The 26,242-nt window shown below is 37.0% G+C and overlaps 1 long non-coding RNA gene across 1 annotated transcript in view; it reads left to right on the forward strand.

The window, feature by feature from the left end:
- LOC107498983 overlaps nucleotides 1–25,988 on the forward strand; it is a 221,426-nt gene extending 195,438 nt beyond the window's left edge. The window contains exons 6-7 of the long non-coding RNA XR_001594179.2: nucleotides 8,082–8,143; nucleotides 25,795–25,988. This is a non-coding gene — a long non-coding RNA (uncharacterized LOC107498983). The remainder of the gene's footprint in view (nucleotides 1–8,081; nucleotides 8,144–25,794) is intronic.
- Nucleotides 25,989–26,242: the final 254 nt, after the last annotated feature.

Genomic DNA, 26,242 nt, shown 5'->3' on the forward strand with positions numbered 1-26,242 from the left:
TTGATATGTTATTTAAGTAACTTTAACTTTGTGACTGTTAATTCATTTTTTAAAATAACTGATGATATGAACATGTATTTACTTTTACTTTTCACCACATAATTCCAACCCTAATTACAATTTTTCATAGGAATATCATTGAAAGTGATACATATTCTTGAAAATGTTTAAATTTTGCATGCAAAGTTAGTTCCAAATATCTATAAAAAGGGACTATTTGCAAATTGGCAGAGCACAATGAAAAGGAGCCGCGGAACGCATTCGTTCCCTAACTGCCATTGTGTGAGAGCTCGTGAGCTTTCCAGCACTTTTCTGAGTTACCAGTCCTGTCAGATACGTTTGTTGGAGTTTGGAAAGGAAACCTACCATGTTCTTCGTTCTTGGCATGAACACAAGAAAGTTTTAAAAGATATATTTTGATCTACCATTACACGTTTCTAGTTTCAGTAATACCGATTTCAAGGAAAAACTTAACCATAGGGTAAAGCAACTGATATTTTACACTTATTTGAATGTCAGTATATTTCCTAAAATTTCCTCTCTTTGCAAGCATATTTGAAAATTAATGTCATTCATTAACATTATTGTTTCATCTTCAAATCATATATTTAATCACATTCCTGTGTTTCAATTTTGTACTTTAAAAAAGCAAGTTACATGATAGATATGGCATATGAAGCAGTTCTCATGCAGAAATTGTTAATGAATTGCATTATTCATGTGTTAAATACAAATTATTTATATGTTTAATAATAGCATTAGCTTATTATTCCCAGTATGTACCACCGATTCTGAATAAATTCAGAAAATTCAAAGGGCTACTAATAATGTTCAATAAAATTAATCACATAAAATATTTGATTAAAAATCATAGATAGTAATTATATAGTTTAGAACTAGAGAAATAATTAACCACTCAATCATTTTGCCTGTTTTGGCTCAGCTACAAAGTAAAATATGTCGAAGACCAAAATCTATGATTTTCAAGTGTTAAAAATTGTCTAACATTCTTCTTTCATTAACAATAAAATGAATTTCATAAGGGAACTCTGGAGAAGGTCAAAATCATACATTTTGAGGAACTAAAACTAATTTTAACTTAGAGTGATATTATCACCAGCTGGATATTCAAATCTGTATTTCACATAGACATTTAGATTTTCATTTGTATTTAAGCTTTGATATCAGTCCATTACCTTTAGCAAGAAGGGTCAAGTCCATTAACTTGGCCAACTCACATAGAACTGCTCACATAAAATTTACCAAGACAGAATTTGTCACTATCTTAAAAATTTTTAACACCCTAAATGAATAATAGGGCCCATTAATACTCTAGGCCTCTCTTTGATCAAAAAGAATGATTTTTTTTTATAATTTATTTCTTAAAATACATAACTAAATGCAGTAATCATTTAGTACAGGTCTATGTTTGATCCATCTGTCCGTCTGTCTGTCATCTTTCTCCCCATCTATCCATCCTCTATCCACCCACCCATCCATCCGTCATCCAGTCGTTCTTCTGTATCCATGGAGTGTTGGTTCCAGGATCCTCTCAGATATCAAAAGCCATGGATGCTCAAGACCATTAAAGACATTTTTTTATATTCTTCCAGATTCTGTGGGCTTTACTTAACTTAAAAAAAAAAAAAATTCTATATGGGGCACAGAAGGTACTACGCTTATCCCACTCATAATGATTTAATTGTGGTATCATAAAACAATTCTATAAGTTTTATCTAACTGATTAATACAAAATGATAAGAGAACACATAGAAATCAAGAAATTCAATGTGAAGGTTTGAAGTAGGGCACTGAAAGGTAATAAAAAATAGAGTCTTCAAGGAAGAGTCACCATTTTCTAATTGAACAAGATAAAAAAATGTATATCTCAGGCAGAAACTCAAACATAAACGAGGGGTCAGAAAGTGCTTTCCACAAATACCAACTGTCAGGACTATAAGGAAAACTTAATATTCTGAGGCTGGAGTGTCTGAGAATGAAACGGAAACGATTGTTTCATGGTGGATTATGAAGGGCTGACCCTTCCAGTTACTTAGTCCCTGGGGTTATTGGGTAGAATTTATACCACCAGAAGCCCTAGACAAGTCAACTGCCCTGTGATGGTCTGAATGGTTGTATCCCCTTCCCCCGCCCCCAAAGTTCATATGTTGCATCCTAACACTCAATGTGATGGTATTAGAAGGTGGGGTCTTGGGTGTGATGGATCAGGTCATGAGGGTGGAGCCCTCATGAGATTTAATGCTCTTATACGAGAGGCTCCTTCCACCATGTGAAGATACAGGAGAAGTCGTGACCTGGAAGAGGGCCCCCATCTGATCGCGCTGGCACCCTGACATCGAACTTCTAGCCTCCAGAACTGTGAGATATAAATTTCTTTTGTTCAGTGGTGTTGGTAATAGCAGCCCAAACGGACCAAGGCATCCCCGACTGGCATCCCGTGCAGGGGCTGGTTTGTGTGTAATCAGGTCTGATGGCAAAACCCTGGAGTCAGCACAAGCAGTGCCTGCGATGGGCAGGATGAATTCATTTCTCCTTGGCAACGAGCACAGAGCAGGGCCAAGGCCTGGGCAGAGCGCAGCGCTCCCCATCAGGGACACGGGGCCCCAGGCAATTGGAGGCCTTTGTGTTCCGAGGCTGGATGAAGAATCCGTACCAAGCCACACAGGCTGTTGATGAGAAGCTGGGGGGAGAAGGGCGGAGTCTTTGGGCAGTGCGACCAGATCTGGGGCTCCACATACCGCTTAGCATTCTGCACTCATCTGCGCCCCAGAATCCAGCAGCGGCTCTCGCATTCCCACGCCCTGACGCTGCACTAGAAAATGTGAAACCAGAAAGAACTGTTTAAGTTCTCTGATTAGAAGGGACTTACTAATGGTGCGAACCTTTATGGTTTGTGATGGACTTTACCACACACTCCTTCCTCAATTAAAGGAGCAGAATTTGCACGTGCAAACTAGATCTTATTTTCTTATTACAATGAGATCACGATTAATTCAGGTAGAATTTCACCGGAAATGTCTAAATAATAGGACAGCTCTCCCTGTAAGGAGATTGACTGCTGGAGTGGATTAAAAGCTTTCAGAGAAATCCTCTGCTCATTTACATTAGAGGGGGAGAATTTGATTTTCTTTCCAACAGAAATCGCTGGTTTATCCCGTTCGTGTTTCTAAAGGGCATCATGAAATATCGTTGATTTTATGCCATTCGACTGTTATGAAACATTTATCCAGCTTAATTTTACAGCTTACTTTCTTATCTTCTCAAATATTATTTTCCACTTCAAATGATAACAAAAGTTCTTTTAGTAATAGTTTATTATCACATGAGTCTAGATACTATGACATTTTATAAGTTATGTATACTTTTATTAATTATCTTTTTTTAAAGTATTCCTAGAAAGACAAATACTATATGACCTCACTTATATGTAGAACCTAAAAAAAAAAAAAATGAATTAACAAAACAAACAGCCATAGATACAGAGAACAAGCTGATGGTTGACAAAGGGGAGGGAGTGGAGAGAGAGAAATTAAAAAAATACATATATAAAATAAATAAAAATTAAATATTTTTTTGGAAACTTTCTATGAAACTAAAAGTCACTTCATGTTTCTTTTCAGAATTCCTATTTTGTCATTATTTGAAAATATTAAGTATTTTAAAGTCAAGTAATCTTAACAGTTATGTCACTATCATCCTTAGATTTTCTTCTCTAGATCTTTAAACTTCAGAGAGAAATACAGATTCGGACATAGGACCACACACAGGACGGCAGTAGTTTAGTGCGAAGACAGTTCATAAGCAAACTGAGATCTCAAATAATTCTAACACGGATGTGCAGATAAAGGAAGGCGCGTGTGCTGCGTTCTAGGCATCTGTGTTCTAGGCATCTTTCATCAGGCAAAATGACGTTTCGTAATGTGGCCGAGACGATTTTCCTTTCCTCTGTTTTTAATTTGGGGTGAGGTAGGTGGTGTTGAGAACTAAGGAGAATGTAGGCACAGCTGACAGGCTGAAGGATCCTGAGAAGCAGCCAGTGCTTCTCATCCCAGAGCTGAATCCCAGAAAGAAGAGGCGAATCCGTCGCGAACCCTGGGCCGCGGGGCACGGGGGGTGGGAGGCGCAGTCCTAGGGCAGGTGGCCCAAGCAGCACCAGTAGTTCAAGCCGAGCAGCAAAGCACGGATGTTAAAGTGATTTAATAATAATAATAATAATAATAACAACTTTGGGTGGCAGAGAATATCAAGGCCACGAGGCTCCTCTCGGGTCATATCGCCTGTCATCTGAGCGGAACACATTTGCTTACATAGAACTGTCCGCCCCCAAGGTACATCACAATACCCTTGACTCAGGTGTTCCAGTGAGCAATGGAAGAAAAAGGTCCTTAAAAACAAAGGAAATGTATATTTACAGTTCATACAATTATAAAAAAATTTGCATTTTATACATGTAGTTCATATAAAGACAAAAAATAAGATTTCCCAAAGAGTAAAACAAGTCTCAAAAAAAGTCTTCTAAAACATTTCCTTGTATCTTTATTCCATCTCTTCTGAGAAATACTACTGAAAATGAAGTTACCAAGTCAAAACCAAAGAATATGACTATTTTAACATTTATGTTACCTGTTTACAAACACATTTCCAATTAGATTATGTCCATTTGTAATCTAGTGCAATATGAGTGTGCCTAACTCATTATACTTTTAGCATTTTTGTTATCACTTTTTAATATTTCACTAGTTTGATTGTAAAAAAGGATATCTCACAGAATCTTTATTATTAAGATGCTTAATGATTTATTTTCATTTCTTAATACTACCTACCTTCTTTCTGTTTCCTGGTGCTTTGCATGCCCCTGAACTGCTCAAGCAAAACGGTAACATTATCACTAAAATCTTAAACTTCCCAGCCTTTGCTACCGGAATATCATTTAAAACCCTATCAGTTTAGAATTCTACTTTCTCATATTCTTGGTCTTTAATAGATTACAGTTGGTTTATGTGACAAATGAGTGTGTGCTAATGGGATAAAGAAACTTGCAAGGGCACCCTTGTAATTCTAAAGAAGAAACCAGGTTCCACAGGAATGGTGTGCTTGGACATCTGTCAAAACAGCTTGGTGCGTGTCCTGCCTGTCCCCAAATGCTTGCTGGCTTTGGGCTTTGCCTAATCTCTTGAATCTTAGTTTCCTTATAAAAGAAATAGTTACATTTGATCTACCTATGAGAGAAGAAAATTGCAGTGACTTAAGACTCAACTGTGACCATGTTTGTAAAGTAAAAAAGAAAAAAATCTACCAGTACATTTAATTTTAGCTAGGGGTATCTCTGCATGTTGTATACCTTAATATCTGTAAATCCCTAGGTAGTATACAGATAGATGATTCCAATAGTGATTAATTTAGGCTTCTAGAGAGACCATTTTGAGGGTGACACTGCCCTCAAATCATACTGTTGAAACAGCTCGAGTACATATATACATCTACAGATCCTATCATCAAAGGCATAAAATAAGCATTCGAGAGGCTGTGGAAACATCTAACTGTCTCCCACGGCCGGAGGGAATGTAAAATAGTGCAGCCTCTTTGCAGGAGAGTTGGATGGTTCCTCAGACAAAGACGAAGTGATCACGTGACCCAGCAAGTCTACTTCTCAGTACATATCCAAGAGAAATGAGAACGTAAAGGATAAATGAAAACAAACCTCAACTCAAAACCTTGTGCACGAATGTTCATGCCAGCATTATTCGTAATAGCCAAAAACTGGAAACAATTCAAATATCCATCAACCGGTACACAAATAAATAAAGAATGGTATATCCATGCAATAGAATATTATTCAGAGATAAAACTGAATAAAGTATTAGATATGGATAAACTTGAAAATATTATGCTAAGTGAAAAAATATCCAACCAAAAATGACCACAAATTGTAGGGTTCCGTGTGTATTAAAAGTCTAAATTAGTCAAATCTATAAAAAATGTAGACGAGTGGTTGCCCAGAGCTGGGAATGGGGAGCAATGGGGAGGTGCCTGCTTGTGAGTATGAGCTTTCTTTTGGGGATGATGGTCGTATAACTCTGTGACTATTCTAGAAACTATCGTGTCATACACTTAATTGTAGGATGTGTGATACATACCTAATAAAACTATTAAAAATAGTTAGAAAACCAAATTTGTTAGAGAAACTATCAGACAAATCCTCACTTCTTCGAAAAATATATTTCACTTCATTGTCACAATAGGGTCGAAGGAATTATAAATACCATCACAATTCTGTTGGTTCAGATTGCTGTACTTTAAGGTATTGGATGCAATATATAAATTCCCTTACAAAAATGGGTTCTTTAGGTTTATTATTTCTTTATACATAATCAACAGTATTTGAAATCATCAGAAGTTCATACACATACATAAAAACCCACGACTGTTGTTAAAATGTGTAATTTTTGTTAGTAAATTGAAAGTTTAGAGATAGAAAATTACCAAATGTGTGCCAGTATCTAACACAGCTTCAGAGAAAGAAGCGAATATAAAAGTAAAATTATTTTCCACCCGTCGGATTTTGACTGTATATAAAGAGATAAATCCTCTGTTTGCTTATGCCAAGCGAATATTCCGCCAGGCTTGGAAGGCGGCCTGAGTGAGGCCTCCCGCTGGCATCGCGTGAGTGAGTGAGGAGGCTGCCACCGTGCAAGCCTTCAGCTGCTGATTCGTATGAAGGATTGCTAATGTATGTTAAGAAAGTCTATGTGCTTCTCTCTGGCTTTCTTTAGGAGAGCAAATGTTTTCTTTATTAACACGTAGTTAAACATTCCAAAGTGCACTGCATAATGAATGCAAATTTTTGAGGAAAAACAAAACCGACTTATGAAGTAGCGAGGCCTGTATTTGACTTTCAGAATGCAGTCATTGGCATGCTTCTGACTTTTATCACTTGAGTCGCATATGCTGTTCCCACATGAATAGACCCAACTAGGATTGTGCCGACTCTAGCATCACAATTCTCTTTCCTACGGGCTCCCCGGCTTTGCAGGTTTGCTTAAGGCTCTTTACATTGAAGGGATAAGTTTTCCAAAAGAGAGGACACACCATGGCCTTCTGCACATTGCCAGTGACAGCGGCTGGCATCTCCTTTCTAAAGGATGATATTTAACTCACACATAGCGGTGACGTGAAACCATCTGCATTTTAAAAAAAAAAGGGAGAACAATGAGCTACTGGTAAACATAAACCAAAAATGTGATGTGTTTGTAAACAAAAGAATTCGCTCAAGCACTGTAGACTGGCCAGTGCCATTTCAGTGATGACGAGAGAATCACACGTACCCCGATGGCAAAAGGAATCAGGGTTAATACAGATCGTATTTTAATCTCGTCTCCTGCCCAAATCACTTTAAGAATCTTAGAAATTAAAAGACCTAGTCTCTCTTTTAAAAATCATTACATCTTTCTGTATAGGTTAACAGTTTAACATACAGTGTTGAGAGTCAATTAATGTTTCATGACTGAATTACCAAACTTGTGAAGTTCTTCTCAGTGAGTACATAGACACTTGAGAATTAGAAGTGCTTAAAGGCAAAATCTGAATGTAGATGTTTAAAGTACCACTCTACATCTATAATGAGCTGAATATATTTAATTTGGTAACATGTTCTTGCCAAATATAATATTATTATCCTTGAGACTTTTTCTTAAAGAAAAAATAGTGACTTTTTTTATTTAAAATGATGTGTCTACTGATAAAGTGAAATTCGTATATAAAGCCATTATCCAAGCAATAATGACACAAAAAGTTTTGAAGAAAACCTGTCTGTATTACTCAGGTTAATTCTCTCTTTTTCCATCTCCGTGTGTATAGACAGACCTACACACAACTATCATATATATAATACGCATAAAATATTGCATACAATTTAAAATATTGTATCTGTACAATATGCATACAATATTTTACATACTATAAGTATAATATGAAATAAGTTATTTCATTAACAGTTTATAAATATTTATCACAGTTATTAGAGTGTGTCTTCTCTATTTTGTTTCGTCTATATAAATCAGGTGTACAGATGGCCTCCAAGGGAGACTTCAGAGACCCAAGTGTTCCATGCAAACAATTCCTGGTATGTACGTATGCAGATTTTTATTCTAAGTAAACATCTATAAATTTTATCATATTCTTAAAGGTCTGTAGGACTCGCTGAAAATATTATTGAATTCTTATTTAAAAGAATACTTGTAACTAAGTAGTTGCAAACGGAATTATAGTTTCCTGATGCCAGTCTATGCAGGTGGTCAAAAAATGCTCGTCAGATATTTTTAATGTCATTTGGCTCTAGTACTATCTTGAGACTCATTGAACATAACTGCACAAGAAGGCAGATGGTTTCAGGATACGTTTATGTACTTTCAGCCACATTCAGTAATACTGAATACATCTTATATTGCCCCCAGCAGCAAGTAATCTCAAGACCCCACTGTTGAAAATTTTATTTATACATTTACTATGTGATGTGTGGGAACTTTAAGTTTTGCGGGATGGAGGGAGGGGCAGAGGGTGAGAAAAAGATAGAATTACCAAACATACAAAATGGTGCCTGGTCTGTAATTAAAATTTTGTTGACGACGATTATTATTCTACCTGGTTCCATGAAGAAAGCATTGAAAAATGAATACTACTATATAATAATGCTTATTGCCAGTTATAGTCATTTGTGTGCATATCTATCCAATAATATCTATGTCTATATACCATAAATAAATTTATCCCTCACGATAACTTATGAGATAGGTACTATTATTATTTTTATTTTACAGATGAACATACTGTGGTTTAGAGAGGCTAGGCGATTTGTTCAAGGCTTTATAATGTTGCTGGTCTTTAACTGTCTCTACTTTTATCATCTATGCCATTAGTGCCTCTCAGTAGTGTTAAAATACTAAACCAGAGTAACCACATGTCCTCAGCTGCAGTAGACTCTCTAATTATAATTAGCAATGATTACAGCTATCTGCCCTAAAACCAATAACCAGTTCAGATCTAGAAGAGTTAGAGGTAGAAAATGAAATTAGTCCCAGATTTTTTTTTCTTTATTGAACAAACATGAACAGTTGAATTCTATCAAGATACACCATTCTGTTTTAGATAGAATTTAAAAGGAAATTAAGCACTCACTGAGTTGATCTCTCGCACATTAACACAGGTAAAACAGACTATTTTTGTCATTTTCTTAAGGTTAGTAAAGGTTTGGGGCTCTTAGATTTCTAACATTGCAGTCAAACTCATAGATACAGAGAACGTATTGGTGGTTGCCAGATGTGAGGGGGTTCGGGGGGATGGGTGGAAAGGGGAAGGGATTAAGAAGTACAGCTTGGCAGTTACAAAATGGTCACAGGGATGGGGCGTACGGCAAAAGGAAGAGAGCCAATGACACGGTAATAACTATGTATGGTGCCAGGTGGGTGCCAGACTAATCCAGAAGAGCACTTCGTAAATTGTATACATGTCTAACAACTGTGCATACACCTGAAATTAATATAAAAAAATACTAAACGTCAATTCCAATTGAAAAAAATTTTTTTAAAAAAGACAAAAACTGCAGTTTCTTTATGTAAATTTAAACACAGGGCATCATTCTCCGGTAGAGTGAAAGTCAATTTAATGACTGAGCTCAACTGCAAAGCCATTACAGAACCCGTTTCACTGTATCCCTCATCCTGTGAATGGTGTTTCCATTTGGTAACAATGATGGACTCATCCCTTCCCTTTTATTTAGGTTTCCCAGATAGCTGACTCAGAGCTAATCTACCTATAGACTACAGCTTAAATTTCAGTTGCTTCCTCTGACACGGATGTGCTGGCCCCTTAAGCCAACTCTTCTAGCTCTTCATGTCTCCATTCTACAAATTGTTAAATATTTTTAGTCAGCCCTAGTTCAACTTCAATGATCCAATCACTTTTGCATACTTTTATTGGCCAAGTCTTCATATACAGAAATATCACTGACTAGCCGTACAAAATGTAAATGTATTTCTCTTTGAAGAGAATATTTTAATCAACAACTTGCTTGAATTTTTATATCCTTAGGCAAGAGGAATTCTGTAGTGTGCAATAAAATATCAAAGAACATTTTACTGATAACTCTGGAGTCAATACATATCTTAAAACTTGTGAAGTGTGTTAGCGGTTACACACAGAATAAGAAAAAATTATTTATATCTGTTGCAGTAGTCAATATTCAGAATCATATATTCACTTTTTATTTTATCTTCTTTGGCATCTTCCCTATGCAGGCAAGTTTTAGCAAATTTTACTTTTTCATATGTCTTATTTCTGTAATCCCTTCGCAATAATCGTAATCCTATTCAAAGTCACTCTGTATCTTGATTTCCGGGACAGAATCCATTTAACAAGTTTTATTGATAACTGTTTTTATCAGCCTCTCTTTATGCAGGATACAAATAAATGTATGCCTCACAATAACATACTTAAATCTCCAAATCTGTTTAAATCATGGCATTTTCCAGCCTAAGAAAATATAATTTATACCTTCATAATAAGCTTTTCGCCCTCCTGTTTTAAATACTTCAAAAGTGTTCTTGCCTTGTCCCACCAATGGGATTTCCCACTGTCTTCAAACATAAGCCGCTTGCTCCAGGAATTCTCAGGCCAGCCTTCTCGACGTGACCAACCTCAGCCATGCTCGGTCCTGCCTTTGCATTTTTTCTTGCTTTCGTATGGTCTAACTTTTCCTATTTCTCTATTAAAATCTTTACATTATCAACTGTTTTGGTTTAAGAATTCCTAAACACTTCCGTTTATGGGGCTTTAATCTAATGACATTTACCATTTTAAAAGTTACAACTGGAAAAATAATTTTTCGATCTCTTTACAATACATTGTTTTGGTTGAGCAGAAGAGAATCCAGCCTCACAATAAGAAAAAAACTTGCAGGTCCCCTGGCATATTCTGGACACCCTTAGGGGGCCTCAGATAGCATCTGGAATTTGCTACTTGAAGTTCTCAGTTCAGACCCACTTTCTATTCTTTGGTACTTTTTTCTTGAGTCTTTAAAAATATTAACGCATGCAGCACACGCGATGTCACTGTGAATACATTTTTAATGTTTTTGCTTCCTTATAATATGTGCCTTGGCTTCTAAAATTATAGGGTGTGTTTCACATGTATCTCTGGGTGAAGGCGCGCAGCACAATGCTTCGGCGCCAGTTCTTGCTCAGCCGTTAACTAGCAATAGAACGTTCCCTCACTTCTCTGTGCCTTAGAATTTTCATTTACAAAAGAGAAATAATAATAGCACCTATGTCACAGAGTTTTGAGATTTAAACTAGTATGTGTGTGTACATATAAACAGACACATACACACACACACATACACAATTAAATTGATTTACCAGTGTTTCGTTTTTTTTTTCCAATATGGTCAAGAAATTATTGTATGCTTTTAGCAGCAAACATCAACTATATTATGTTCTAACTCATACTTATAGCAATATTTTTTAAATTATGGAAACTAATATTCATAGCCCATGAGATTTGGAACAGAGTCAGAATTTTGAAATGCATCTATCTTGCAAAAATGTAAGAAAAATAGTCATTTCTGCACAATTAGAGCCAATTAGGTGATCATCTCTTTTAACTTAATCACAGTCAAATAGTTTCTTTTTAATGGGCCTTTCATTAATGAGGTCCAGCTTTCCTATTCCCTCTGTCATAGCCATCTGTCACATGTTCCAAGCCTAAGATAATTAAGAAGTAGCCTACAAAAAGAATTACATTTAGGCTGATTAAGCACAAGTTAGGAAATATGTTTATTACACTATACATTTAATGATTAAACGTTGGAAAAAGCAAATAATCTACCCAAATATCCCAAATATTTAACCTTACTTTAAAAATATCATTTTGGAATAAAAAAAATTTGAAAACTGAAAATGCATAGCTTTATTTAAAGATAAGCTGAAATGGTGTCCAGGTATCTTCTAGTTACTCCCCCCCCCCACACACACACACACGTGCGTGCGTGCACGTACACGCACACACACACACACACACACACACACACACCACTGTTCTTTATCCTGTTTTATTCTCTGAGAGCCTATTCCTTTTGAAGTATATCTATATATCTGAGTGCTCCAACACCTTCTGGTTTCTAGTTAGAGTTCACCAATGGAAAACTGTCAATAAAAGTTTGCTGCCACCAGCCTATATCAACAGGAGTCCCCAATCTGAGATGTGAAGAAAGGAGATACTTTAGCAAGGTGAACAGTTTGTAACCTGGGAAGCATGGCCTCTGGAGGAGTGCGCTCTGCCGAGACAAAGGGAAGGCCCGCTTTTACAGAGAGGGTCCCCACTCAGGTCCCTAATGCGTCCACTTACATGCAAATGAGGAATCCAAATTTGTACAGCCTGACTGGTGCAAATAACATTGTCCTGATTGGTCAGAATTATGTGTTTGGATTGATGGTTATGGAGATGCTCTGATTGGTCAGCAAAGATGCAAACGTGGCCATAGCTGTGCAGTCCCAATTGGATCAGGGTGGGGTGGGGGTTGAAATCCCAGCCTATTGGTTGAAAGACAATTCCAGGAAATCCTTCTAGGAGTCAGCGCAGCCTGCGGCAACACAGTGCAGGAGGCTGGCACCTAGGCGTGTGGCTTTTTCTCTGAAATGCAGTGTGCACAGGAGGCCTGCACCAGCAATGGAAGCTGGACTCTGGTTATGAATTTGAGTCCAGTTAACCACGGGCAGTCCTTTTTGGCAAGTTATTCCTTCTCAGGGTCAACAGATCGTACAGGAGATTGGAGGTACAATGTAGAAAGTGGGCCGGGGATGTCTGCTAAGTGCCCTTTCTTGCCCGGTCACTGTGGGTTGGCTTCCTTCAGTTCAATTGTCCTCTATACTTTTATTCTCTCCTGGTTCTAGTACAGTTTTTGTTGCTGTATCTTTCAGACTCTCCGCTACTGATGGGTCTGCGAAAATACATGTGACTGTGTTTCCTCGCCTTCTAACCAATTTGAATAAAAAGAAGGCAATGGTACAAGTTGAGATATTTCAAATTTTTTTTCATGTCGATGCTTCTCTTTCTCTGTGCTAAATGTTTCTGTTTGGATTGCGTTCTTCTCTGGGAAAAAAAAAAAATCAATATTTTCACCTGTTCAACTCTATGTTATACTTAGGGTAAAGGGAATTTTTGTATGTGGTTCCTTATGCAGGAAAGAGAAACTTGCCAGCTGATATTTACGCTGAAAATGGATTTCTCTATCGCACTATATGATAAATCACTGTGTAAAAGACCATCATTTCCATTGATACCAATTTCACGTCACATTAAATCAAAAGTTCTACTATACCCACACAAACCGGCAATTGTTGTAACTGCGAGATGACTTTAAAACGGCGGGGAAAAAAGTGAAAGAACAGAAAAACTCTAAAAAAGAGACAAAAGAATTCCCAAAGAATGAGATTAGGTGCTTTAAATAGGTCAAGCAGCCTTTTTTATTTCGGTAACCTTCTAGGTCTCCATGATACATTGGGCAGCCTTCATCACATGTTGTCATGGCTACATGGCAGCTGCCCGAGCGCTTGGTGTGAGGAATGCCTAGTGTTTCCGGTCGTGGTGTAAGAATGTATCATGTTGTGAAACAGGAGGCCTGCGGTCATTTCGGAACATGGACAAAAGGGACTCTGGGGAGTAAATAAATGAAACCATGTCCCTTTGATCCAGGCAAGCACAAGGAATACAACCAACCAGGAAAATCCTTCTTGGAGAAAAAATTGGTCTGTGACAGTAAAAGTCCTCACTTAGCTTATCCTTAAACGCCGAACTACCCACCTGAATGCTACATTGCCATGCTAACTTTTAGATTGTTGAACAGATCTTGTCCATGTGTATATTTTGAAAAGTAATTTCTTGATTAGATTTAGTAATTTCCTGAATACTTAATTCAGTTTTCTCAAGCTTGACTGCCTTTTAACTGAATTGTTTTTGTGCACGTAGCTGACCTTTTAAAATGAGAAGAGCTTGGATTTTTGTTTTGTTTTGTTTTGTTTTTGGTAAGTTTTAGACATAAAGGAAAAGGTAGACATGACATTGAGGATAAAACCTGTGCACAGTAATCACGATAACAGTAAATCAACAGGAAGGGCGTAAATTTACTTTTCACGGGTTCCAAATGGTACAGGATAATGAAATGCAACTAATAACATTCTTGACACTAAAAAAATAGTTTTAAATTGTTGCGTTTAGTTATCTTTAAAAACTTATCAGGAGTTAAATGCTATTCTATAGCATGTATTAAATGGCACTACTTTATTTAATCATATTATTTTTTAAATAAAACAAGGAAATTTGATGATTATATCTTTAGTTGATCCATCCATATATTAAATAAATGTCTGGAAATACTTTTACTCTTCATCCTTTGTAACATAAGGTTAGGAATTTAGGTTGTAATAGTATAGTTACAAATTATGAACATGGAGGACATAAAGCTCAATGAATAAAGTTCAACACACGAAACATAAAAATCCCTTCTAGAGTGTTCCAAGAAGAGGGAAAATGTTATTTCATTGATCTTGTCTTAGTCTCCAGGAAAATTTGTTCTCATTGCCTCAAATACTGCCCTCCGGGGTAGTGCAGGATATATACCAAGTTCCCTTTGAATATATTTCTAAAAACACATTAATTATATCAAAATACATGAAGTTTCATATATTAATTTTAGACAGTTTATGATAACTATAAGTAAGAATGATTTGTTTTCAACTACATATGCTACAACATTTAGAAAAGTTACTGATTATGTTTAACAAAATACATTCTTCATCTGCCAATTGCAAACAACTCTCTAGCTTTGGTTTTCAAAGCCAAGTGGGATTTGTCACACTAGATATTTATGAGGAGAGAAAATAAAAAACCTTTTTTTTTTCATGACTGGGAACAATCAAAACTTTCTCTTATTCTCAAATCAACATGTCTAAACATGGTTTTTAAGTCGCTTCGTGCTTAGCCTGCTTATGAATTTCTAAGTTCCTCATTCTACTTCTTCTCAAATACACTGCAGGTATGATCTGGGAGGGTCAAATCTCAGAAGGTGGGACTCCTTTCCCACGTCTCCAGGTGTTCGCCCCTCGCCATTCCATCGCTTCCCCACCCCCTCCCCAACGTTTCCTGACACTTTCTCATTTTCCTTAGCTGAAAATCCCTATTTGTACTGTTAGAGCATACTCAGCTTTTTTTCTGCATACCTTTGAAAAATTAAATTCTTAATTGTAATTTTACAACGTTCGAACTCCTTCAATGATGCACTAATTTTTCTTCTTTCCCCATTAGAAAAAGTTATTCCATACCTTGCATGAAAAAATAATAATAATAACGGGATACACAGGGCTCTCCGGCACCTTTATCAGTTGTCACTCTGAAGTCATACAACACCGAGGACATATTCTGGAGTGTGGAGTTGAAATAGTGAATTTCTTTCTAGTGTCAGATCACTCAGCTGTAACTTTAAAATTCCAAAGAGCTATCATAGCATTTGCTTCAGAACTATGTATTTTTATTTAGATAAACACACAACTCCAGACTTTCTAACATACAATATTTATATAGACCAGAGAAACAGACAACTGTGCTATTATCTGTCAGAGAGAAGTTACTGAACGTCCCAAGGGAGCATGTCCGATTTCTTTTCTTTTCAAAAAGAGCCCCCATTTTTGTTTCAGGTGTTCTGGATTTCATTTCATAGCTATAAATCCATCCCATGAAAATGAGAAAAAAGAAACAAGGCAAAAGCAGAAGCAGGTAGTTCTGGGTCAGGCCAAATGGAAAGAGCTTGACACATCAAACATGAAGGATGTATGAATCACGGGAAGCCTGTGGGGTTAATTAAGGGAAGGGGTCGACAGACACACGATAATGTGAGATGAGAAGATGATGCCAAGCAAGTGATCAGGCAGGAAGGAAAGACAACTGTGAGGAGAGATCTAGGCCGTCAAACCCAGAGGGCCAGGTGGGCTTCAAAGAGCTGCTGGTCTCGATCTTTCCAGTCACCTGGGAGGCAAGAACATAGTCCCTATGTGTGTAGAGTAGCTCAAAGAAGATGAAGGGTTTGCGACGAGTTAAAAAAAAAATTGGCCGTGCAGAAAATGCAACAAGCAGCCAATTAGGCACAAAAAAAAAATAAATTGCTGAGTATGGTCGTACACCTAGCTAAGGTTAGAAATCATACATTTTGATGAGGCAATTAACACTGTTTTGTGATGTCTCTCCACAAAGCCTGACTGCCCAAGGGTGGGGACAGTCAGGGTGAATGAGTGGGCTACAAGAAGAAAAGCATGAAGGATTGTTTGAAGGTAGGCTGCTTTTAGTGTCTTGACTCATTCTTCAGGTGATTGAGAAGGTCCTCAGACAAGCCCTAATGACGATGAATGTTGTCGAGGTGTCTGTCCACTGGATGCGAAGTTTTTGTTCCAAACTTCACATCAACTCCTTCATTTCTCAAGGAGTCTGTGATGGGGTGACGCCCTCTTTTAGAAATGGCTACACTGACTTTTGACAGGTTAATTAACATTCTGATGTGACAGTCACGAAGTGGCACATCCTAGAATCCAAGCTATGATTAACATCACTAAACCTATAGAAAATGCAGATGGAAAATTTTTTGCAGATGGATAGGCTGGCATTGTTGAAAATATTAACAATTTTTAAATTACTATGTTTCTGTTTAGTAAGATACAGAAAGTATCACAAATCGTAATTGTATAGCTGAGCGAGTTTAACACAGCGAACTTAGCCATGGAGACAAAAGTCAGACGCAAATGTAGAAAACATTAAAAATAGCCCCAGAAAACCCCCTCGATCCTGCTCCCAGTCACCATCCCGTCCTTATAACACCTGAGACGTATTACCCTTCTACGAACTTCAGGTCGACGGGATTATGTAGTATGTTCTCTCTGGCTTCCACCGCTCGTCACGGTGGTTTTGTCTACGGCTGTGACCATTCACGTACCTACTTCAGGTGCACACGTGCGGAACCTCTGTTGAGGCATCCCACGCACAGCTCCAGCTTTCGCATACGTACAGAATGATGCGACACCACCACACACCATCTGGCCGACTGCAGACAATGAAGACTCTTTAATCCATTTTTCTCTCTATAAAAAATTATCATGTCTACGTATTGAGGGTCTCATAATTCTCACAGTTAGGGAGCCCCATGTACACTTCATAAGTTATTCCATTATTTGCCTGCCCGGGGGTTTACGGATAACATGTAAATATGTGTATCTCATGAGTTTGCGGAAGCTACATTTGACCATATGTTTTGTTTAACCATAGCTAGCGCCTACAGGCAAAGAATGAAAACAAGGGAGAAAATACTGCATGCACAATAGCTTTTTTTTTTTTTTTTTTCCAAATACGAAGTGGTTAAATCATTTGGCATTCTCGGAATCAGAGGGAAGAAGCGCCCATCCCCTACCCTAGGCCTCACCTCCACCTGGAGGCTGACCCGCCTGCTGCCTGGCGCCGCGCCTGGGAAGCCCGCACTGAGGTCCCCGTCGGGCGCGGCGAGGCCTGACAGCTGTGCGGGGAGCAGGAAACGAATCCGCGGTTACGCCATGCGGAGTGTGACCAGACGAGTGGAAGGAATTCTTCCTTCTCACTTAAGTTTGAGACACTTTTAATGAACAAATGCTCTTTGTACTTTAGTTTTCCTCATCTCGCAAAAACAAAACAAAAACACAGCCAACACTTTTCTACATTTAGTTCTCAAAAAACAGTCTTCCTTGGTTTTAAAATTGAAACACTGTCTGTATGTATAATGTACCAGAGTTTTCTGGCAGGTTTTGACAGGCAGTATATTGAGTGATTGCATATTTTCTAAAAGGACACAAAACAGAAAAAAAGCCTTTCACACTAAAATGATTCACTCAAGTTTTCTAAATAAAAAATATAAAATGCAGGAAATTAGTCTCAGATATTCCTTTAGGTACCTCATTCTTGGGTTATGAGATGTCCTAATATTTTACTATTTTTGTTTAATAATGAAGGATTTGTGAATTATAAACCCATAGGGAAAGGGAATAATCTCAGTAATATTTTTTTTGTTGAGTAGACTCTAAACCATAATAGACAGGCTGCTATAATTTTTTGTATCTCAATCAGGCTGAAATGTAGGGGGAAATATTTTTGATGTAGTTTCTCTATTGTTAATAAAGATTTAGTTCGATAGCCAACTGGTTTTAAGAACATTACTACTTGCAAATTATTATATTTAAAATAAAACTTAACAAATAATTTTGAAATTTTGTGGCCTTGTACTGAGGCAAGGGAATTTGGGTTCAGTCTCGGCCTAGCCACTTGCTGGTTGAGTGATCTTAAGGAAGCTAGCTCTACTTTTTTTTTTACAAACTTCCTCAAGTCTCTAGGAAAATAAAGTTGATTTTCCTAGCACGATTGTTTTGTAGGCAGACATATCAATGTCTGTAACTTGTAAGAGGACATAATATTCACTGTTTCACTCACTGGCATCGACTGTGACCAAACGAGTAAGAGATTTTTTTTTTTTCCTTATATGTCCTCCTCCCTTTGGCACAAAATTCACCCAAACTTATCTCCTAACCTTCTCACGAAGTCTTGCATCCCAAATGACTAGTTACTTCATTTACAACATTTCTTCCTCAGCATGAAATCGTCGCTATGTTTGATGGCTCCACTCAAGGGAATCTGTACCGGCACAAGCTCAGCTTATCTCTGTAGTCAAAGCCCGACTCTCTGTATTTCCTACATCTACAATTACTCCTGCCCTGCCAAAAAAACTTAGTTCACCGCTGCCTCCTTGTTTGACCTGTCTCTCCACAATATTTCACCAACTCATTTTTTAAAGCCTATTAACTTTATTCTTTTTTTATAGCTACTATTCATTTTCCTCAGGAAACAGAACCTCCTTTTGCATTCCACTTTGAATAATTAATTATTGCCCACTTCAAGGCTAGAGAGTTGAAAAGAACTATATATATATATATATTTCCTAAACTACAAGAAAATCAGGAATAACTAAAGGGGACTGGCTGATACTAGTCTTATCTAGAGACAGTGGTTTGGGGAAGGAACTGATCCTTATGACTTGCGTTCTGGTTAAACACTCCTGACTTTGTCCCCGTACCTTGGATAAGCCGCCTGAAATGTCTCAATCACAGTCTTGCACCATCTTTATTACTACAATCGGGATGACGCATGCGCACACGCTGTCCGCTGTGATGCCATCTGCGTTTCTCATGGCCACCTCTCGTCTAGCTTTGAGCATAAAGCACACGTGAGTGGGGCACTCCGCACGATGCAGCAGGCCACAACGTGACAGAAACAAGCATTACAAATTACATTGCTATTGCATAGCGTCACACAATGTTCCAGTAGCTACATGGTTGCCGTGTACTGTCTATTATCATGGAAGTGTAGGCATCACCCAGATTTTTATGTGTGAACGATGCTTTTTATTCATCATCAATATATTTTTTAACCTATACATAAAAGTCCACTTTAAAAGAGTTATTATTTTAACATAAATTGTTCAGGTCAGTTCAATGCCCAAACCAGAACGTGCTTACGGCCATCAGTCCTTCTTCTCCCGGGAGAGCTACCGTGCCACTGTTTCCTTCCTTGGCTTAAGTCCTACCAAGCGGGGTGGGCCGGGCGCGCCACTCTGCTCCGATGTGCTGTCACGCACCATAGCTCCGCCATTTCCTTGGCTTTGGCCTTTGCAAGCTGCCCCTCCACAGTGCTAACCTTCCAGGTTTTATGTACTTAGTTAAAAAAATAATAACAATAAAAGCCTTTTTTTTTTTTCGAAAGCAGTTAGCTGCTAACAGAAAGAAGAGAAAAATAAGATTTATCTTATCCAGCTCCATCCAAAACAAGGCGCTCTGCTTTCTGTGACTTCAATTTGACAAGTAAAGCCCTGGGCAGGCATGCGGCGTCACCGATTGTCACCACAAGGCAACAGACTGGAAAAGATAGCGCAGGGAAAGCGAGAGCAACAGGTAACTAATTAAGATTAGGAGTCCACGGCGAGGGATTTCTAAATCCGAGACACCCAGTGCTGCCCTATCTCCCATAACACACAACGCGCGCAACTGCCACGCAACAGACTCATCTCGGAAAAGGAGAACGTTTGTTTCTGTAAACTCTAAAGTAAAAATGGAAGATGAAAACCAAAATGGAAACTAAAAACGGAAACATGGAAACTAAAAGTGAAGATGGAAACTAAAAATTTGTGAGGCAAGAACCACGCCATAACCCTAACTTTATTGTACAAGTTTGTCCCATTCAGAAATTAATACTACTTATTCCAAAATAGATCAGATCTTCCTTTTCCCAATATTTAAAAGAACACAGAAATAAAACAACAAAAACTCTTGACTTTGTACTCCCTTCTAGCTCTCTCTCTCACTCCTTAAAACTACTGTGCAGAAAATTTCTCCAGTTTTCCTTTTATACCTAAAGATTACTGGTGCTTTTCATTACATTAGGACTATTCTGAAAATGGTTTCACTGATGTTTTACTTGAATAATTCAGAAAACTTTTTGAAATTTAAATATCTATCTTTGATTAGTTAAAACTCTTAACTGCTATTTGACTACCCCCGCCATTTCTTTCATGTTTTCGCGAACATTTGAGCATTCACTAAATATTCCTCCATCTCTCCTCAGCTTATGAATGATCGCATTCTTCAGAGCCTCTTTAATCTCTGTTTCTTATTCCAGCTGGAAATATTTATCCACTGTTACTGGTGTAGTGACTCCTAAAATATTACCCTTTCTCACTTCTGGGCCCACACAAGTGCTTCCTATATCTTCTTTATATTTCTCCCACACTCTAAATCAAACTTTACCCAAATTCTTCAGATTTCACTCCCTAAATACTTTCCAAATCCGTCCTTTTATCTGTATGTAAGTTTTGGTTACTGTAATGCCAGCCCTTGTAATATTTTCTTTCTTATGCAATTATCTTATATTTGGTCTTTATATTTTCCCCCTCAAAATCTAACATGCATAACTCTAACAGAAGGATTCTCTTTTATTATAATCTTCACTTTAATAATGTTCTGTGTAATAACTTTGGAAAATACTCTGTTTCCTATGTAATAAGTCCAAATTCTATAGGAGCACAGATAAGACTGTGTGCGAGGTGATCACCACCTTCCCCAGCAGGTGTGGTCACTACCTTGTGCTCCCTGGAACCCTATACTCTGGTTTTGGGTGTAGGTTTGTCCTGCCCTTATATGTCACGTTTTCATATTAACCAGCCCTCTTCCTCTGGAGTGACTGTTTTCTTTCTATTTCTCATTTATTAGTTGATGTATCATGGCCGTCACCTACTCGGTAGAGATTTTCAAATGTAACACTTTATTTTGAGACCTATCTCTTAAAAACATCTTCACATTCACTTATTAGAAAATTCTTAGTCTTCGAATGCGATGTACCTTCATATCATGTTAAGTTTCGAATGCTGTGTAAATGACTAGAGAATCTTAGGTTGACAGCTATTTTTCATCAGCACTTTGGAGATATTATTCCATTATCCTCAGGCCATTGCTAGTGCAGTTGCGAATTCTACTGTCAGTCAAGTGATTGCTTCTCTATGTGGTAATGAGTCTTTTCCCAGTTTTTTTTTTTTTAATGGAAATCTTCACTTGATGTAAAAATGGCAAGAATTGTATAATGAACTCCACAGACTTATCAGCAAGCTTCAAGAATTATAAACATTTTTCCAATTTTTTTTAATCTATGTTCCTCTTCCCTGTTTTTCCCCCCCTATTTGGAGTAATTTCCAACATATTCCAGACAGTTTTCTTTATTTTACAAGTAACTCAATATATATCGCAAATGTATTAGTTTTGTTTTATAATAATCTCAGTGTCATTATTAAACCTAACATAATAAATGACCAAAATACTTTAACAAATTTTAATGCTTAGTTCATAATTCCATTATCTTCAGTTGCCTAAAATGTCTTTCTACAGTTGATTCAGTCAAAGATAAACCAAAATAAGATCTACGAAGTGCACTTGAAAGTTATATCTCAGAATCTCTTCATCTATTCCAATTGTCTTATTTTTTTCTATTCCATGACATTTATTTGCTGAAAAAATTAAATCACCGTTATAGATACTTTCTGGATATATCTGATTGCTTCCTATAGAGTCCTAAACTCGTTATTCTTCTCGCGTTTAAAAAAAATAAATTTGAAGCTGGATCTGAAGACTTTCTTAGAGAAGTTTTTTATATATATATAAGAACAATTTATAAATGATGCTCTGTATTCCCATTGCGGCGCAACATCTTTTCAGGATGCTAAGGTCAGTGATTGATCTGCAGGTTCGAATGTTTTCAGTGTGCTTTAACCATGATGAAATTTCTCATGACCTTTTACCTGATTGTTGCAGTATCCACTAGTGATGATCGACTGGATCTATTATTCTTTTAAAAGATGCATTTTCCTGTATTTGTTATGCAGAAGGATGTTTTGGCTGTTTACTATTTGCTTACAAGAAAAAGAGAATACTTGCTTAATTTTCTCTTGTTAATTTTCAGTAAGAGTTTGGTTCTCAAGAACCCGGAATAGATTTTATGTACTTGATGTGTTTCACAGCATTAGTCATTCGTGTAACCATCATGGTCTTCTGCAGCTCAGAGATCAGTCATTTGGGAGTGAGAGGGCAGATGTCCTCCATTCGCTGCCACTCTGGGGTCTCTTGAATCTCCATGTCTTGACAATGTTGGGAGAATGCACAAGAACTGTGACAATCTCTTTCAGAGTCTCCTCTCTGAGTTTTCCTCAAGTCAACATTCTGGTGAAAGTCCTGCGTGTTTCCAGTGTCTTACAGCCTTTCAATTAACGTCCTGACCACTTAGAACATGACATAAATTCTTACTACCTCAAAGTATATTCATGCTGCCGATAGTGTTTGAGAGTAACAAGCAGATTTTCAGCAAGGAGATCCATTAATTTAGATAGTCTACTCCCTTAGACTTGCATCTTATAAATTTGCTTGTAAACTATTTTGTGCACTTTCATTATGAGAATATTATTTTAAAAAATGTTTAAACTCCAGGAAAATCTACTCATTTCATTTTAGTGCTGGTAGTTTATCAGTTAAGTTTCTTGATTGTATTCTTTTGCTCATTCTAGATGAGGTAATTCATTATTCTTCATTTGTAAAAGAGACTATAATTTATAACTCTCTATTTCAAGTTGCTATATTTTTATCCACAAAACAAATGCACATCAGAGTAAATACCTACTCAATTATATTTGTCATTACAGATAGGCATTGGCATATTTGATAAAGCTAAATTCATTTTCAACTTTTTTTCTTTTATATGATTTACAGTTTATAAGTGTCCACTGTCACAAGGATTTTTATACTAAAATTCAATCTTTTATATTATGTATAATATCAGGCTCTGTTTAATAGACTCACTTGTCAAGTGCAGTGATGAAATGATAGCGAACTTCAAGAAAAGCTTAGAAAACATGTCTTTTTAAGCATTCAGTTGAGTTCTCTCACTTCTTGTCCTTAACAAGAGATATATCACTTTCAGAAAAGCAATAATATAATACTGATAATATTGGGTAATAGTTATAAAGTTAAGAATCTCTTCTAATTTCTAGTATTTGAAAGTGATTTAAAATGTGGTAAGATTCATTTTTGTTCTTTAACTCATATGAACAATCTAAGGAAAGACTTTAAAACATAATAATTGATGAGTTTTTTACTAGAAAAGAATTACCTTTCTTCACAGATGCCACAAGTCATTGTCCCTGCAGTTGGGGATCACCGTGTAGCATCATTATTATGTCTAACTTTCCTCCCTGGGCGTAAGTTGAGAATTGCACATAAATATATGGTTAGGGACTTATAATTTAGAATCAGATGTGTGCTTCTAAAAACAAGTTTAATAAAATCATGTGAATTTACTGCCAAAAGAGAAGTTGATAACTCAAAAACCACAAGTATGAGATTAACAGTAACAAAAGCGGCCTCCTACAGGTGCTAGACAGGTACTGTCTGTGCGTCAGATCCTGGAAAACACGAGGACTAAGTTAGTCCAAGTTAGGAAAGCAAATATCCGCCTTCATCTTTCTCTCTTGTTAAATACCACTGGGAGGAAAAAGAATATGAATAAATATACATTCACACCGGCACTGCAAAGAAGGAAGGGTGCTCATCAGAGTGGCTGCCAAAAAAAATAAGATTTGTACTCAGAAGTGTGATTAGGAGTCGATGCTGGATCGGGGTGGTAGACCAGGAAAAAAAGAAACAGTGTGTTGATCCTGAGCACTGAATACTGATGCCAGTGTTGGCTCCCACGCTCGGGCCAAGAACAAGTCTCGGGGGTGGGACACTTCTAACGCAGGTGCGGGGCGACTCAGCGAGAAGCTTCCCCTTCCTGGCCATCTAACGTCCCCCGAGAACTGCTGTGGCCAGGGGCCCTGGCAACCCGCACATCAACCATCGCTTGCTTGGACGATGTGCGTTCCAGACACCCTTACTGTCCAGTCCAGCTGGTCTCACGTGCCCAGAGGGCTGAGACTCATCAAGGCAGTCAGTCCCAGAAAGCCTTGCGCTAGGAAGTCGGAAAAGTTTCCGCCCAACAGCGAAACAGCTAAGCAAAGAAACGCAATTTTAAAATAAGAAAAAAATAATATATGCAAAAATATTAAGAGAATATGTATCTACCACCAAAGAAGCAGCTCTGATAAAAATTAGGTGGTTTTATAATATAAAAATAAACATTTTTAAAACTCAGCATTTGAACTTTAATCATAGAAAGGCACAGCTGCACTTTGGGTCACTGGGGAGCAAGTTACAATAAACATATTGTAAAAATGCCATAGACTATAAAACCAGAAGTCCCTGTATTTTGCAGCTACAAAGAAAAGAGAAGTAGACATCATTAAAGTAATAACAGAATAAAAAATTAGATTTTTTTCATAGAGTGAATATAATGAAATATGTACCTAAACACAAAATATAAAATGTAAGAACTCCAATAATTAAGAATTATTAAATTTTCTTGAGCAAACAAAACAATAAAAATACCAACAGATTAAATGTTAAATGAACACCTGTCATGTTGGCCTCTGATTTTTTCTGAACAAAATTGAGTTACTGGGCCAAAATATTTATACCTCTCGAGGGAAAAAAAAATGATTTGAACAAAGATTCTGTATATGGTTTAAAAATATATGCAAGTCTAGGGCAAAATAAAGAGGTTTGTGTAAATGCACGATGTATATTGAAAGTCAAAATAAAAATTCAATTTGATAAATCTGAAAAGTTAATTTTTTCCAGCAAAGATAAAATGTTAAAAATGTCTGGATGATTTCATAAATACAGAAGACTAAGAGAAAGCACAGATGGAATGAATACTGCTGATGAGTGGGAAGAAATTATGAGGACTGATTTGTTGCATTACATGTTCTTAGAAGAAAAGTGAGGAAGAAAATTTTAAGCAGTAATGGTTAAATTTAGGGCATTGTATGTGGTGACAGTTTTACAAATGCATACTTACATTCAAGCTTTTCAAGATGTATATATGAAATATGTAAAAGTTTTGTATATTAATCATACCTCAATTTTTTAAAATAATTGATTTGTTTTCATCATTGGTAGGGAAAAAATGGCAATTAAATATGTCTCTTAAAGCATATGGCTTTCTATTTTTTTCCTCTTTTTGCCTTCCCAGAATTCAAACGAAAATGAAAAAGGGCTTAACTACACAAAAGTTATTAAATCTCTTGCAAGCCAGAGAACAAGGGGTGTGGAACAGAGGTGCATTTTGGACACAGCACTGCTCGATGGAGCATGGGGAAGCGTCACGAGGAAGGATGGAGGTGCGGATCCTCGGACCAAAGCCGTCACGGTAGAAGAGTGCAGTAGAGAGAGGTATTGTCCTGTTTCTGCTCTTTGAAATGGGACTGAACTTCTATGGGATAGTATCTACAGTGATACCAGGGGACATATCACTATAGATTGTATATATAACTTATATAACTTACATATAAAAACAATTATGAGAATAATTGTAGAGGAGACTAAGGAAGATTAGATCTTTCATTATTTTCTTCTCATTTAAGTGGAGACTTGAATGAAACCATATTTACAGCAAGAATTACACTTAGTAGTCAAACTTT

Source organism: Rousettus aegyptiacus, unplaced genomic scaffold, assembly GCF_014176215.1.
Source record: "Rousettus aegyptiacus isolate mRouAeg1 unplaced genomic scaffold, mRouAeg1.p scaffold_m13_p_18, whole genome shotgun sequence".
Taxonomy (NCBI): domain Eukaryota; kingdom Metazoa; phylum Chordata; class Mammalia; order Chiroptera; family Pteropodidae; genus Rousettus; species Rousettus aegyptiacus.